Genomic DNA, 16,552 nt, shown 5'->3' with positions numbered 1-16,552 from the left:
TCTGTGTGCAGTTTGACAAGGTGCTCCCAGCTGCATATTTAGGGGGGTAGAGATGGGACAGAGCAGTTGCCTGCACAGTGAAAGGATTAAGGTGTATGTAGGGTGTGCACTATGCTACGCTATCATCACCCTAGTAAGTCTTGTTACAGCGGCATGAGGGACTCATGACTTCACTCTAGTGTTTCTTTTGTTTCTTTTGCGCCTCTACATCATGAAACCTATGCACTTGTTGTATGTCGCTCTGGATAAGAGCGTCTGCTAAATGCCTATAATGTAATGTAATGTAATGATGACCTTCGGATGACCAGAGCTGCAGGGGGCTGCTGGACATTCGGTCTGTTGAATGCCACGTATACGCGCCTCCAAGGTTGGAGATTGGGGTTTGCCCCCCTAGCCTTAAATCCTCTCAGAGTAAGCCACATAGGCAGTGGGGGTGTGGGTGAGTGGTTGGTAAGAACACCTCTAAGGACAACTGCAGCTCTGAGATCCAACTGATTCAGCCTGGTGCTGATGGCACACCAGTTGCCATGGGGTGGCATTGGGAGGCAGAGAAGGAGTCTTGTTGACAGAGAGGCTGTGTACTGGCACAAAAGGCTACATTCAACAATGCCGGCAGCAGCACAGAAGAAAAAAAAAAGAATGAAACAGGCAGCAAACGAGCAGGCAGGCACAAGCAGGCACTTTTGCTGATGGGACATGCTGCGCTAGATGCATTATGTCAACCTGTGGGAAGAATAGCACCAGGCTCCACACACACACCAAATCTACACAGCAGAAGGAGCAAGAAGATGTACATATATTGTAGCTACACATTAAAAGAAAAAGCCGTCTAGTCAGAAACGTGCAAACAATGTTTTCCCAACACATGTTCCTTCAATATTATATGTTTCAATATTTACTTTAGCCTGGGTACAATAAATCCTACCTGTTTGTTGCATTGCTATCATTGTATTATCATTATTTCGAATATTGTTATGTACAAAAATGCTTGGACCATGGACCTTTTTATAGTAAACATTCTATATAGTTCCCGAACATTCATTCCAGAGCTTAATAGTATAGACAGTACATGAAACATCTCATGTGGACTAACAAATTCACATTATTCAGCTTGTTCAGACAGTGACAAGGAAAGCAAGCAGTTGCAAACCAACACACAGAATGGCCACAGATGCTTCGCCAGACACAGCAATTATCCCCACATTTCACAGATGACATATGGGCTACTGAAGTTTTGTTTTCATTATGTCAATGAAAAATGATTAATCGTTTATTTTATGTTAGTTAAATTTTGTTTGATTTCCTTGAAAAAATTTCAAATAGATTTTAAAATATTCTTTATAAAATTATTTATAAAACATTTTTATATACAAACATTCCTGTGGGTGGTTTGGGAGAGCCAAGCCTTTTCCAGGGAGAGCTTGAGCACACCCTAGCCCTGCCTTCTCCCCACACATACCCTGAGGTGTAACCAAGCAGACGCTGCTCCATTTCTCCTGAAAAGTTGTTATTCTCACTGATCAAGTGGAGGCTCCTTTCTGCTTCGTATGGAGGAATGGAGAGGAATAAGAAGAGGACACAACACAAAACACAAATTAAGTTCAGGGTTATATTGTATGTCACTGTGAAATTGTAGCTCAGTTATGTGAGGTCAGAAAGTACAGAAGTTAATGGCTGTAAGGAGTGTGTGTTATAGTTATGACCAATGGTCATGCAGTTATTTCTGTGGGAACCCCAGGAGATGTGCTGCATATGGGGCATCATCAATTTGATAACTGGCATCATCTTCAAAGCCACCACAGCAACAGCAGAATTTTTATTTATTTTTTTCAACAGAGCAAGAGCAGCTTGTACTCTGGTACAGTATTAAAACCTTTATACTGATACACCTGACTGTCAGCCAGGTGAAAATGGGTGGGTGAAAAAGCAGAAATTCATAATCAAGTCCAAATTTTATTCCTGCAGTGCAATTCAGTTTCATGTAGAAATGCCCTCTCTAGATTAGGAATTGGTAGCCGTTAATGAGGTAAAATGTAACAAGGTTTGTTGAAAAAGCATCTTATTAAAATGCAGTATAAAAGGTGTTCCTAAAGGAAAATGGACAAAAATTGCTTTTTTCATGATGTTCATTGCCACTGTTTGGCAGTATGCCTTCAGTCTTACAGGAAGATGAAGGAAGTGTGTGGTTCATTTGCCACTGAGTAAAGTTATTTTATCACCAATCCAAGACGTGCGTTTGTATAATTGACCCAGATGAGTCATTACTCATAGTCATTACCTGTAACAGCACAGGTTTTTGCTCAAGCACTTTACACATAGAGTATTAATCAGTGAAGGTATAGATTCACCCCGAGAGGTCACATATTGACTCTCATGCCATGTGTCTGCTAAAAGAGGACAACCATCTCCCTAATCTTCATAGGATTTAAAAGCCTGTGAGGGCTATCAAGTTTTTCCAGTACAGCTCATCTTACCACAGTCCAACCCCAATCCTGAATCTCACATGCCTGATCCCACGCAGACATGACTCTGAAATAGCGCTTACTTCTCCTACTGTCTGTTTTCTTCATTTCATCCACATATAGTTACTCACTATAACAACAGGGTTGGTTAGAAGCCTTTCTATTAGGTCTGGTTTCTAAATCATTCACTGCAAGGTTTTGCAACCTTCATGTCACTCAGCTTAAGTATATTCTTATAGTCATTACCCATCTCAAAGTCAACATGCAAAAACATGGACTGCATGTTATATAAACAGCAAACTGAGAGCCTTTAAACAACTCAGTCTGATCTGTTTGATGTACATTACGTTACTTGCAGCTCACCCAAGAGACCTTCAATAGTTCTTGAATTCTTCCACTGCTTTCAAGGTCAAAATAATGCTCCATATTGCCAACCCAGATTTATTTCCACTGAAGAAAATTACTCAGTTAAAAAATAATGTGTCTTAAATCACAGAACATCAGGACTACAGAGACTGACTACTGAATTGTATAAACTGAAGTATGTAGGCTAACTGAAGAGAACTTGCCATCAAAGTTTCAAATCTGGGGGATGGCTTTCTCCAATTTACCCATATATCATATTCATTTAAATAGATTATCTACAAAATATTGGACTTGGGACCCAATTTGTCAATTTTTGACATTCAATTATTATTCTAATATTCTGAAATTATTGTATTTAGACAGATTTGGAGAATAATCTCCTGACAATTTAAAATTATGGCATTAAGTAGGTCTCCCTTGTAAAAGAGGCATAATTGCTCAGCGTTACGCCCTAATAAAATAAAGGTTGGTGACGATTATGGTATAAATCACAATCACACAGAAGCTTTCATTTATAGAGGCCTAAGTTCTCATGACAAAAAATGCAACCTATATAAAGTTAGCATAATATAAATAAATATAAATAGCCTAATTTTTTGTTTAAATAAATTGAGGTTATTTTTGGTTAAACATTATACTGATATTTGTAAGATAATCTTTTATTTTGTGAACCACGCCTGGGTTAGCCTCAAGACATAGGCTAATTCAAATAAACAGTTTTAGCAACAGTCAATATTTGATCAATATTATTCAATGAATGTGCAACACATGGTGGTAAACCTTAAAATAAGTCCCAGGTGATTTTTCATATTTCAATTTTTCACTTTCCACAGGTCGGTCTGCTTAAAGCATAGAAGCGTAAAATAAAATAAATAAATACCCTAAATAAATTCATCCAGAAAAACCTCAGTACATCAGAAAATAATAATCCAAAGCACTGGGCAATAACTCATAGTACACTGACTGTGAAAGAACTGGCTTTCATAATGATCAATTGTCAATATGTGTTGTATATTCGTTGAAAATTCCACAGACACAAAACAAATTGGGCCACTGCTGGATTGCAGGAAAGTATGCGGTAAAGTTCCCCCAGAATAATAAATAACTAGGATCAATTTCACTGCGTTGTCTTCTCTTAATGTTCAACCAAACCATAGTAAAGCATTTACCTTGCACAAACAATTGACCACAATAGCTTGTGGTCAAATGAAGTGGCTCTAGAAGCTTCTGTTGAGCTGAGCAGCTGATTCGATGTTCAGGTTCAGAGCAATGCATGCAGAAAATAACAAATACACTGGAAAAAGCTTTTTTTTTTCCATCAGACATATTTACCTGTGTTATGAAAAAAGCTTGTGTAAAACCTATAGTCTATTGTTTTTGCGCAAGCTAGGCCTACACTCTTTTTCAGCAGTGGTTCTGTGATTCAGAGTGCTGCCAGTGGTCATCACATGATTCATTTAAACCTTCCAGTCTGTGGCCTGGCTCATCTGTCAATGCTTGTCTCTGACAAAGGACACTTCACCCAGGCAGACAAGATGGAAAGACACGGAGCACAAGATCAATAAGAACACTTTATGAGGCCATGCTGGCAGACCTGCAAAGTTAAAGAAACTGCCAGTAACTGTCCACAGACTTGAAATAGCAGCAGTGGCCATTGTTACTGATTTTCCAGATTTGGCGCAAAAAAAAAAAAAAAAAAAATCCTAGGACTACAGAGAAATTTTTTCAATTTTTCTTTTTGTTGGAAGGCCCAAGTGTACCTGTAGGCCTGTAGACAAATCCCTGTGCAATCCCTGTGTTAGACAGCAGCCAAGCAGGCTATTTTCCCCCTCTCTCTCTCTACCAGCCACCGCTTTTCTTTTACTCCCCTGAGCTGCGCAGTCGCAGAGTTGGAGTACAGCGCACACGCAGCTGGAGCAGGCAGAAGGCCTAACTTTTAATCACCCGAGCTGCGCAGTCGCGGCGTTGGAGTACAGCGCGCACGCAGCTGGCGCAGGCAAAGGGCCTGCACTTTTGCGCAGTGAGACAAAGAGATTCCCACCATCTGAAAACCCTCCCTGCTCAGACCACGCTACGGCCAACTGTTTGCTGCCCTGGGTGGCTGTGATGACGTTGCATCTCATGGCCTTCGAAGACCTATGTATAAGAACTCTTACCAGCAGGAAGTCACTGGTGGAGGGAAGATGGTATGAAGATAAAAGTTTATAGACTGGTTTCATAGACACATATTAAGCAGAGTCCAAGACTAAATTTAGTTATGTATGGAGAATATCCATTCAAAATTGAATTTAGTCTAGGAATAGGCTTAATCTGTATCTGTGAAACTGCCCCTATATTGTAATTATTGCTATTGTGGTGGTGGCTATGTGTTGTATATGTGAATAAGTAGCCTATGTGAGAGAGTGAGACCGTGATCCATCTGTATTTGAGTGTTTGTGGGGGGTACAGAGTGAGCATGATCATGGAGTATTCATGGGAAGGGAGTGTTGGGGAGTATTTTTGGCAGGAGTTTGGGAAGCTAAACCCCAAATCAGAATCCTGGAAAGTGTTTTCCCCATGGTGGGGTGAAAACGACAATGGAGGAAATAGAGTGTAAAACACCATACCCCACCCGTACATGAAGGGTTTGCAGGCTAACGCTAACAGTTAGCAGGGACCCGCAGAGCTTCTCTCCCTAGTACCCACAGTTTGTCTTGTTTTAATAAATACAAAGTTTCACAGAAGCTCGGGAGTGTTCACTGGCTCTCATTGCTCCTGCTGGCTGCTTACAGCAGTGTGACACCAGCATGGTCAAAATTCAATACCAGCCTGTGGAAAGCAGCCCCCTACACACTGGATTCCTTTACAAATGTCCTTAATAAAAATGAAGAAAAAAAAAAAAAAAAAAGAATTCTATTCTCTGCAGTGCATTTTTATAATAATACCTTCTCAAAAGGTATTTTTATGCCAGCTGAGACAGCTGAGAAAAGAAAACTTAATCCCACAGGGCATTCCTGTCAAAGTCCACATTCATTCATTTGGACGTTTTCACCCTTCAGCTGAAAGATGAGCTGCGTGTCACCGTAAACAGCGCTGGGGTTTTCAGTTATCAGATTCATCGCATCCTCTGCATGTAAACGAAATCTCGAGGAGCGTTCCGTTTGACCAACTTATCTCTCCGCCTTTATCAGCACTTCAGCAATCAATGCCAAGCAACTTAAAAACACCACGTCATATCGGGCTTATTTACATAAACATCCACACGCAAACACACACGCTCGCACGCACACACACACACACAAAATCTCAATGAAGTAATTTACATCATCATTGTTGTATTAAAATACAAATATGCATAAACCACATGCTGTGGCACAGTGCCATTAAACAGGCTCTTGTGGTAAGTGTATAATTTCATAAATCAGCGAGGCCTTTTCAGGAGTAGGCTCTTTTATTTTAAATGGTAAATGGACTGCATTTATATAGCGCTTTTATCCAAAGCGCTTTACAATTGATGCCTCTCATTCGCCAGAGCAGTTAGGGGTTAGGGGTTAGGTGTCTTGCTCAAGGACACTTCGACAAGCCCAGGGCGGGGTTTGAACCGGCAACCCTCCGACTGCCAGACAATCGGTCTTACCTCCTGAGCTACGTCGCCCCTTGGAACATTGACTAAACTGGAGCAGGGCTGAGTTTTTGCCCCCAAATGCAGTCAGAGGTTTGAACACCACCAGAACAAAATTTTCACTACAAACTTCCCTATAAACGTGGCTCTTTACAGAGCCATTTCGCAAAATAATCATGAATTTTTCAGAATCGAAGAAGCCAAAACAAAGTTTTACTTTGTAGCATACGCATAACTCTGGAGTAGTAGCTATATGGCTGCGCTGCTGTTAATGCAGTCAATGCAGAGTAAAACAAACTTTTCCATGCAGTAAACTGCATGCAGAAGGAGAGAAAAGAAATGCAGGCATTAAATTAAGAACTGTTTTGGCCACATGGTCACACTTAGCCAAAGAACCTAGCTACATCCCTAAATACAGTGCATTACATGAGCCTGTGAAAGCCTGCAATTTCCTCATGCCTAAGTGATCTGAGAACAGTGGTCCACTGAGCTGTGCACCTATAATTTGGGTCAGAAAAGACAAGCAAGATTCTGTTGCATTTTGAGCATGAAACCGAATGACATTCATCAACAGCCTACATCACTCGATTCAATAAATCAGTTTTACATTATTTTATATATATATAAATTGTAACTGTTTTTTCTACAGTACAGTTCTGACTGAATTTGCATCTGCACTTATATTCTTGTGTATTCAGACCACAGTAGACAATCATTTTGTGGAAAAAACATATCTGGGTACAAACCATATAATAAGAACTAGCCTATATAAGGTAAGAATACATATAAAAGTCTTCCTACCAAACTTGCACTAATTGCAGAAATGATAAAATGTGGTCTGAAAATTTAATAATAATATTAACAATCACATAGAATCTACAAATCAGCATGTTCTATATTTATTTTAAAATGGCAGTAAACAATATCATAAAACAGGGTAATAACAAGCACCAGGTGACCTTTAGCAGGCCACACCTGGTACTTCCGTGCCATTGGCACTCACATCACCCAGATGCACTACAATGTCATAACGTTTCAATGAGGACAAAGCTTGACAGTTAGGCCATTCCTTTAAAAACATGCAGTCGCCTGTAAATCGCAGCTTTGTTTTGGTCTGCACTGAAGACAGTGAATTGAAATCACGTGGACATGCAGAAATAGACATCACATCAAGTCGCCTGCATTTGAAGAGCGGCCCAGAACCAGATGGGCCCGGGGCAAGGGTTGGGTAGATTAGACTTGCATCCGTTTCGGCTCCGGAAATTATTCAATCATTCATGCTTAAGCAGGATTGTATGGTTTTATTCACCAAAGGTCTTTAAAAAAAAAAAAAAAAAAAAAAAAGGCCAATATCTGTAGAGGATTCTGTTCTGATACAGAGCAAACAGGACTACCTGTCAACAGGACGTGCAGATTTGTGCCACCTTAGACACGAATGGTGACCTCTCCCACCCTGTGAAATGTAATTGCCTCTGTCTGTGTGGACACAGGCCTCAGAAATGACAGGCAGGTGATGCAACAGCATGATGGTCACTGGTCTGGGTCATGGGGCTGAGAGACAGGGCTGCTTTGGGTAAACACTATACCGGTCTCCAGGGAAACCACATGCCACAGCATTCAGCTGCATACTTTTAAGTTACCAATCAAACCGAATCAGAAGCGACTTCTCCACAAACTATAATTATGCACTTTTGTATGTTGCTTTGGATAAAAGCGTCTGCTAAATAAATAAATGTAAAATTATTATTATTATTATTATTATTATTATTATTATTATTAATAATAATAATAATAATAATGATGATTTTAGAAAGTCGTTTTTTCCCCACAGTTGTCCATAGCTACTTATGTAACCTTTACATGGCAGAATGCACACAAATGCGTGTCATAAGAGCAAAAGGACAATGGAATAGGCACTGCATAACAACACATGAGTAGTTCAGCTTCAACATGTGAAATCTGCCAATAATCATACACACATATGTAACTAATGTCAGAATTTGCCTCTAATAAGAACACTGGGTGAAAGACGGATGGTGTCCCCAGCTCCTCTTCAACACACTGCACACCGCTGCACACTGGAGCCTAACTTTCCTTGGCTTCCAAGCAGTTCCAAGACTAGCATGTTTAAAAAAAAAGAAAAAACGTAGGCCTGCATTTCTACAGCCAGGCTAGCCAGGTCAAGTGAATTTGTGTTAAAAGCCTCATGCCAAAGACTCAAACAGCTGTCTGTTTGCCTGTCCACTGCTGAGCCTTAATCGCCTCCCATAAGTGTCCTTGGTCCATTGAAAGATATTTTATTTGGTTATTTTTTAAAGAAATTGTTTTTAAAAAAAATGTTTCATTGGAACACAGTAAAATGTTAAATACAAGATAAAAGCAACCTGCGATAAAGTTGCCCGTGACCATGACTGCTCTCCCCTTTAGCCTGAGGGCTGAGGGGATTAGAAAGGCAAAAACATGGGCTCCAGGCACTACCCAAGCCTAGAAGTGGCAGTGAGAAAGCAACCGGTGCTTCCGACCACAAGCTCAGCAGGCATTAGCTTAGCAGCTACAGATATGACCTTCGACCAAAACAGCCCGAGCACAAAGACGCATTCGTTTGACTACACACGGAAAAGCATCGCTCCTAAACCTCCTCCTGAGCTTCCGACAGCGATGCCCAACAGCCAAACGCGCCCGTCATTTCCTACAATGGCTGTGATAGCCGAGGGCAGAAAGCAGACCCACCTCCCGCCTTGGGCAGGACTAAGAGCGGCGTAATCGCGCTCCTCTTAGTCATCCCAGATTACACCATCCTCTCCTGGGCCAGGTAAACAGAAAACTGTGCCGCTTGAATTTTCACACGGCTGTGAAACAACAAGCAGGAGCCTTTATCTTGGCCGGTCACCAGACTGTGAAGCCAAAGCTCAGTACCATTCACCATTAATAGGAACTGTCAACAAATTGCCGCAATAAAAAAATTAAATTAAATTAAATTAAAAAAAGAGTACAATTCTATGGGCTGAATGGTATAGCAAGTGCAGACTATGATTCTTTAAAAAAAGAATTCTCGCAACTGTAATTATACTGGATTTTTTAAATTTTAAACATACATTTAAATGATAATAAAGAGCAATCAAAGTGATTGATGGGATTTACAAAATGCATCCGAGGTTCGGTAGGTAAATCATCTCTTGCTTGGTGACACTGTGAGGGATTTGACCAAGTCCAAGGTTGCCAGATGCCTGTGAAGACTTCACAAAATATTGCAGATCTGCAATCTTCCATTGATATAGGGAAAATTTCTCTATTTTTCCTTTTCAATCAATGTGATCGTTTCCCATTGATGCACAACTGAACATACCGTCCTTTAGATAGCTCTGCTTCCACCGGTCAGCTAGACACACCACAGGGTTCTTATGCTCATGTGATAAATGTAAGGAACACACAAAAAATTGCTCCATGCCTTCCTGCTCAAAGTTCTTCACAAAGATGCCACAGTTCACAGAGCTTTACCCGCAGAGTTAAAAGGATAGGAAGTCACAGCATTTTCATCCACCTTCCACAAAACCACATGGATTTAAGCTGCCAATTGAAATGAAACAGTAGTACAGTATCGGTAAATATACCCAGATGGTATCTGCAGAGAACTGCGAAAATGTGGGGGATCCTCTGGGGTTTAGCAGTAACCTTTTCCTTTTATTTGCAATGTCTGGCTCCCGCCTAATATTCAAAAAGTATTACAGAAGTTGAAAGCCAACAGACAGCCAATACTCACTACATTAAATAAATAAAAACCCTGGCAAACATTAGGCCTATATTAAGTAGGCCTATATCTGTTGACCTATGCATTTCTGCATATGTGTGCAACATACAATACTCTGAACATGTAGAGTGTGGAAATGACACCACTCATTACTTACCTACATAGTATTTAGCCAAAAAATAATTTAAATAAGCGGTCTGTGGCAAACTTCTTCTTGATGACGATGAACACAAACGATTAAAAAAAGACTGTTGTTCATTAGTGAGGATGAAATTTTCTTTATTGAGGCCGGCAGCCTCCCTCACACAGGTCTATAAAGTCAGGTACGACTGACTGAAATATACTGTAGGTCTAGTTCTTGGCCTTTGCCAACCTTTAATAGACAAAAACAGTGCTAAATTGTGTAGGCTAGTATTTTTAGCAGCTTAAAGAAGAATAATGCAATTTGCAAGATAATTTACAAATGTTGGAAATCCAAATCAATCTAAACATTTTCCCCCCCAAAATGTTAAGGCTATACAGATGCACCAAATATCTTCTGTTGAGGAAGGAATTTTCTTCTATGGATTTTTAAATGGCAACATTTAGGCTCAAAAAATATTAATTTATTTGCATTGTGAGGGATTCTTTGCTGTGCTTTCGTAAGGAAGAGCAGAGGCAGTTGTCATTACGTTGAGGCCTGGACTGCTCTCAGGGACCAGTAGTAAACCACACCAACCTGTGGTGGATTGTGCATCCCACAGTTATTAATGGCCTTGTCCCACAGTACTGAGATGGAGGCTTTCTAGAGGGCACTTGCAAGAAACAATAGCATAACCAGTAACAGACCTACACCAAAGCAGACTGCTCCCAAGACAACCACACAAACTTAAATGGTAACAGACTACGAGAGTTCAAATGTACGATACCAATATCCATTTCATTCATTTTTCCAATATCTGGTTTCACATTAAGCTTACAGTATATTTCTTCCTTATCCTCAAATATTTAAAATGCATTCATAATTGGCAAATGACAAAATTATGCAGCGCTATGAACAAAAGAAAAATAAATAAATAAATAATCATACACGCTACTAGAAGAGAATCGTGACAGGAAAACCCAAAAAAACAGTGTTCTTTTTGTGTACCGTTTATTCTACCCTCACTTCAAAGGGCCCACGAGGACAGGGTCCTCTTTGTGTGATATCTGCGACACTCAGAAAATGTTTTGAGGAGGGGCGTATCTACCATACGTGTAATCACGATACTACGCATAAGACTAAGTGAGATATTGAACGGCTGAAATAAAGAAGGGTCCTGTTGTGAGGTTACTGGGTTCTGTACCAAGGCCTTTGTGAAAGACAATGCTTCTATTTATTCCTCTAAGTGTGTTACAGTAAGATGCATCTGGAAATTTCAGGGGAAAATAAAGCATCAAATTAACCTTACATGACTGAATAGTGAATAAAATTAAGGAACCTACAAGTAGGCTATAGCACCAAATGTTTTAGGAGCAATGCCTCTGTGTACATTTTTTCCCCCAAAAACAGAGTTCCTGCTTGTCATGCATGAGCTGAACTTGACCTTGCCTCTAAGCCTCTGATGTTCTGCAGGAGGTTAAGCTGCATCCACAGGCAAAGAGCATCAACATCAAAGACTGGAATGCAGAGACTACACTACCAACTAAATTTAAAACCTGCAATCACTGAAATCTAGGCCTACATTCTCTGATCCAGGATCAGGGTTTGCCTTTTAGGTTAAAACGGAGAAGTGTTGGATATGCACTGGGGAAACCTTTTCTTAGATCAACGCCCTTAATCTGAGTTGCAATATGAATACGAGCCCTGAATTTAAAGCATGGCTCCCATTCCTTTAAAGTAGTCAGTAGCCCACCCTAGCATTCGATCCAGAGGAGAGTCGGATTTGTCTCGGCAAGGCCAACCGGTGAAGTGAGCATGTGCACCTAGGTTGTGTTAACTAATCAGCCCAGGTGTGTGTGCTCACCACCTACAGGCATGGCTGAGACAAATACAACTCTCCACTGGACAGAATGCTGCTCCTACATTCTTTAAAGCCTCAAATACAACCCCCAAAAGAACACATGAGCCGCGTTTCCACCAAAATTACCAGGAACTACTTTACCAGGAACTAAAAGGTTCCTTCAGCCAATGGTTGTCTGCGTTTCCACCGGGGTCTAAAGTACCGCGAAGATTAGGCAAATTAGCCCACTGACGTTGTCGTCGGTCCATCTGTCATATGATTTCTTCTGTAACCCCATACTACCACCGAAGTAGCCTACATTATTTTCTAATAACCGGGACAGCCCGGAGGGGTTTATTCCACTTATATACAACGGGTTACCAACAATGACTATATATGGTTACTTTTGTATTTATTGATTTTCATATATCCTCTCAAACACATTCATTAACAGCAGAAAACATGCACACGTTGTAAACAATTTGCTGTTTTATTACTTTCTCGTCGTCAATTCCATATAGGCTAATCGCAAAATGACAAGAATAGAACGAAAACTCGGACTTGCGTGAAAATGTAAATTAGTAGTGGTACAGCCACCCTTTACTTTCCTTCGAAGTTACTGCTAGCCGAGCAGCGAAGTGTGCCCTCCAGATGCGAACCATGCACCATAAATGAGTCCATCGTCTTCCTGGTCTTTTCGTGGAATTGAAAAATGGCAGTAAAATTGAGTAAAATTGCGGCAGTCTGAAAAAGCTAAAGGGAAGATTACTAGAATTAACCTGTTATTTTACCCGGATAAAAAGTGCGGAAGGTGATTTCCAGTTTGCTTGTACTGCATCACCAATGTTAATTATGCAGAACTACCGCATACCTCACATAACTGTATCAAACGTTTTGAGTCAATTACAACGGGCTAACAAAGAAAATCCGGAAGAAAATATTCAGCAACCGAATTAATCCGTTTGAATGTTTTGGTAGCCTACGTAATATGCTGTCCCAGCACGAATGCTTAGCATTTTATAAAACGAATACTAAAGCAAGAAATGAACAGAAGAGCACACGTTATAATTCCAAGACGTTGACAGGCTATAACCAAAAGTAGGCTACTGCGCCGCATAACATACAAGTTTGATTTGAAGTTATTATGAAAATAAATTGGTTTGCCGCTGCATATTTTCAAACATGGCGGGTAATGGCGGAAAATAAATACAACACAAATGCTACGAGTACTCGACCAATCAGAAATGTTCAGCGCTGCAAGCTCCACCCAAAAGGTTCCTGTACTTTCGGAAAGTACTACCCCCCGAGCAGGAACGTTTTGGGGGGTAAAAAAAAGCCCCCAGAACTAAATTTAGACCCTAGTTCCTGCGGTGGAAACGCACTGAGTTCCTCAAAAGGTTCCTAGTTCCGGGGTATAGTTCCTGCGGTGGAAACGTGGCTATGGATCAATCACTCTTTACAACCATCCCATTACAGCAGTGAAAGCTCGATACAATTACACAGTTGATAAAAAGTGTAGAATGACAAATTATATTGTTCTATGAACATTCCAATTTTTTTTATTTTTTTTTACACACTCAAGCTCTTACTGACCTCTGGCTGAAGTGCAGTATTGTCAGCAGCATTCCACACCTGCTGGCGTGACTTTCAGTCATGTTTTTTCACTAGTGTGGTCCCCTAGAAGAGGAATTCGCTCCCCACTACAGTCAGTTCAATTCCATTTTATTCGCATAGAAATTTTCAGACACACAAATATGTTTTACAGAGGAAATGGAAAGGAAAATTTGGCAAAAACTAGGCCTGAACCCCCAAAAAGCGAGCAATTGAGGTCAAAAATAACTCCAGAGTAGAAAGATAAACACTAAAACGATGCCGAAAAAAATTTCCGCAATGGGAAGAAATCTAAGGAGGAACCCGGCTATAGAGGCGGAGCTCATCCTCCACCGGCCAGCCTGGTGTAATAGTAAACATAAAACAAATAATAACATAAATGTCAACAGTTTGTCTTCTGCTAAAGACTGTAACCCCATCTGTGTAAACTGCATCTTGGCTCACCTAATGCTGAACCCAGAGCATTTATGATGGGTTTATTAGCTCTACCTCTGCTACATATGACTCTATATCCTCTAAAGAATTTGCTACTTAAAGTACTGCCTTCTCTATCTCATGCGCCTGTTATGGCACTTACCATGCTGTAGATTTATAATGTCTAGCGGCTACCACCACACTCAGTTGTAACACACAGGATTTTCAGCTCTGCTCTTTGTCTAAACATTTATGTATGGACTTTTTCACTCGTAAGATGGGTGTTGGCTAAATGTCAAAATGCAATTGCTGAGCTCTGTGTGAGAGAGAACTTTTTTTAGACATAGGTAGGCTACATAGAATATGTAACTTGTTCATGGATTCCAAGAAAACAGTAACAGCCCTGCCCATCCTCATCTATAACAAAATTTCGCTATTTGTATCAAAACTTAAATTTACATCAACTTCACCTAGTCCAACTGAAGGTGGATCGTTTGGGTTGACAGTGCTACAATAGCTACTGGGAGTAAAAACAGTATGATTCTTTAGTGATTTTTGCATATAAATTCCTGAATCACACCAGGCAGATGCACCACTGGAGCAGAACAGAAGGATGACTAATTTAAAAATGGCACACAAATTGTATCAAAAATGGAAAATGACAAATGAAGATGACAAAACCCATCATCTCATCACAGCATGGTGGTTACACATGACAGTTTAGTATGGATTCGTTTTCTGTAACAAAAATACCTGGTAACTCTCGTCCTCCTCGATAGGAGCTACACAGTGTCAGAATATCCGAACAGGACTGATGAGCATGGGCGACAAGAAAGCTGAGTCACCAGCTGTCGGAGCAAAAGCCCCAGAAAGGCCCTCGGCTAACTTCAGGCAGCGATGGTCAGTTAGTTTTCCAGTAGGTATGCTGACTGTTCTGTTTCATCTAACTGTTCAATATTCAAACACGCAGTTATGCTACACTGGACGCAGTAGTACAAGGGACAAATAGAGCACTCCAGCAAGACGTGAAGTTCCGTTGTTTGGAAAGAATCGCACGAGCAAGGAGACATGGTGAACCAGAGCGCAAGGTGCCCGATGCACACTACAGCTTGGGTTACCGGCTATCCCACCCTTGCCCTTAACATACGTGGCTAAGTGCTACTGTAAACGAGTATTCCTGTCTTTGAACAACACAAGGGTGGCAGGGAAAGGGCATTCTTAAAAGTCTTGGCCACCAACACCATGGCAGGAAGCTCACCCCTATTCCTCCAGAGGTAAGAGTCCACTACTTGCCAATTTGCTGTAGCAGCAGCATGAGCAGTTGGCCTTAACAGCCACATGCACCAATATAGAGGCTGCCTTTTTTTATGTCACACAAAATTTCCCAAAAGGAAACAGGTTCTTGTTTCAAAGGATTCCATAGTTGAAAGAAAACAATACAGAAATCGCATAGATTGTCTGGAATTTCTAAAGCTTGGCGTATACAAAGTGTGACGAAACAATGACCAGGAGAGAGTGTAACTTTTTTTTTCTGGTTTCTTTGATGACGGTGACATGATCTCATAATTGTCTTTTGTGGATAGCAACAACCACCCTGAGCAATATTCCATTACGGACTGATTCAGTCTGTCTCAACATGCGTCTCCTGCAAACCATCCAATATACAGTAACACCCCCATGTGAGTCCTCTTCCTTTCATCTCTACTAATGACTGAATGTACCTTACAAGGTCACACTTCCTCAATTAAATGTCCTAGACAGTACTATCCAATGGTAGCCCCTGAAGCGTATTCTGGTGACGCACTAATGAGCTCCATGTGTCTCAACGAGAGCCCTAGGTGCCGGTTACTACCAATATGCGCTTCCACAAATCACTATGTTTCCACGCATTAGCTGCTGCTATTCCTCTGTGCTTCCATAGACACAATATAGATTAAAGACAAATGACATTAAAACACATTCTCCAACTCCAGTCCTTGAAGTTCAGGCACTGATAATACAAATCCTTTCCAAGAAATCATGCACCATAAGGCTGGACTCTGGAAAACAGACCACTCTTCTGCATTGTCTATTATTATTATTATTCCATTCCATAACAATGCATTGAGATATGCGGTTATGGTTTTATTCAAGTTGCCTATCACAGGAGCCCTGGGCATGCAATAAGCATTAGACTTAGCCAACATGAATTTGATACATTACTGAATAACACAACCATAATATCACCAGCAGTGCAAGCTAAACATTCCCAGTTGTGTTTTATCGAATGAGTCTAACTGGCTAGACCTACATGAGATAAGATACACTTTATTAAACCCTGTTGGGTAATTTGTCCTCAGCATTTGACCCATCCTAGTTACTTAGGGGCACTGGGCAGACACAGTGTAGT

At 40.7% G+C, this 16,552-nt stretch overlaps 1 protein-coding gene across 2 annotated transcripts in view; it reads right to left on the bottom strand.

The window, feature by feature from the left end:
- LOC118235587 (rho GTPase-activating protein 42-like) overlaps positions 1–16,552 on the bottom strand; it is a 92,808-nt gene that overhangs the window by 74,913 nt on the left and 1,343 nt on the right. The gene's annotated exons all lie outside the window — the stretch shown is intronic.

This window comes from Anguilla anguilla, chromosome 9, assembly GCF_013347855.1.
Source record: "Anguilla anguilla isolate fAngAng1 chromosome 9, fAngAng1.pri, whole genome shotgun sequence".
In the NCBI taxonomy this organism is placed as follows: domain Eukaryota; kingdom Metazoa; phylum Chordata; class Actinopteri; order Anguilliformes; family Anguillidae; genus Anguilla; species Anguilla anguilla.
This window is presented reverse-complemented; position numbering and strand designations above follow the sequence as displayed.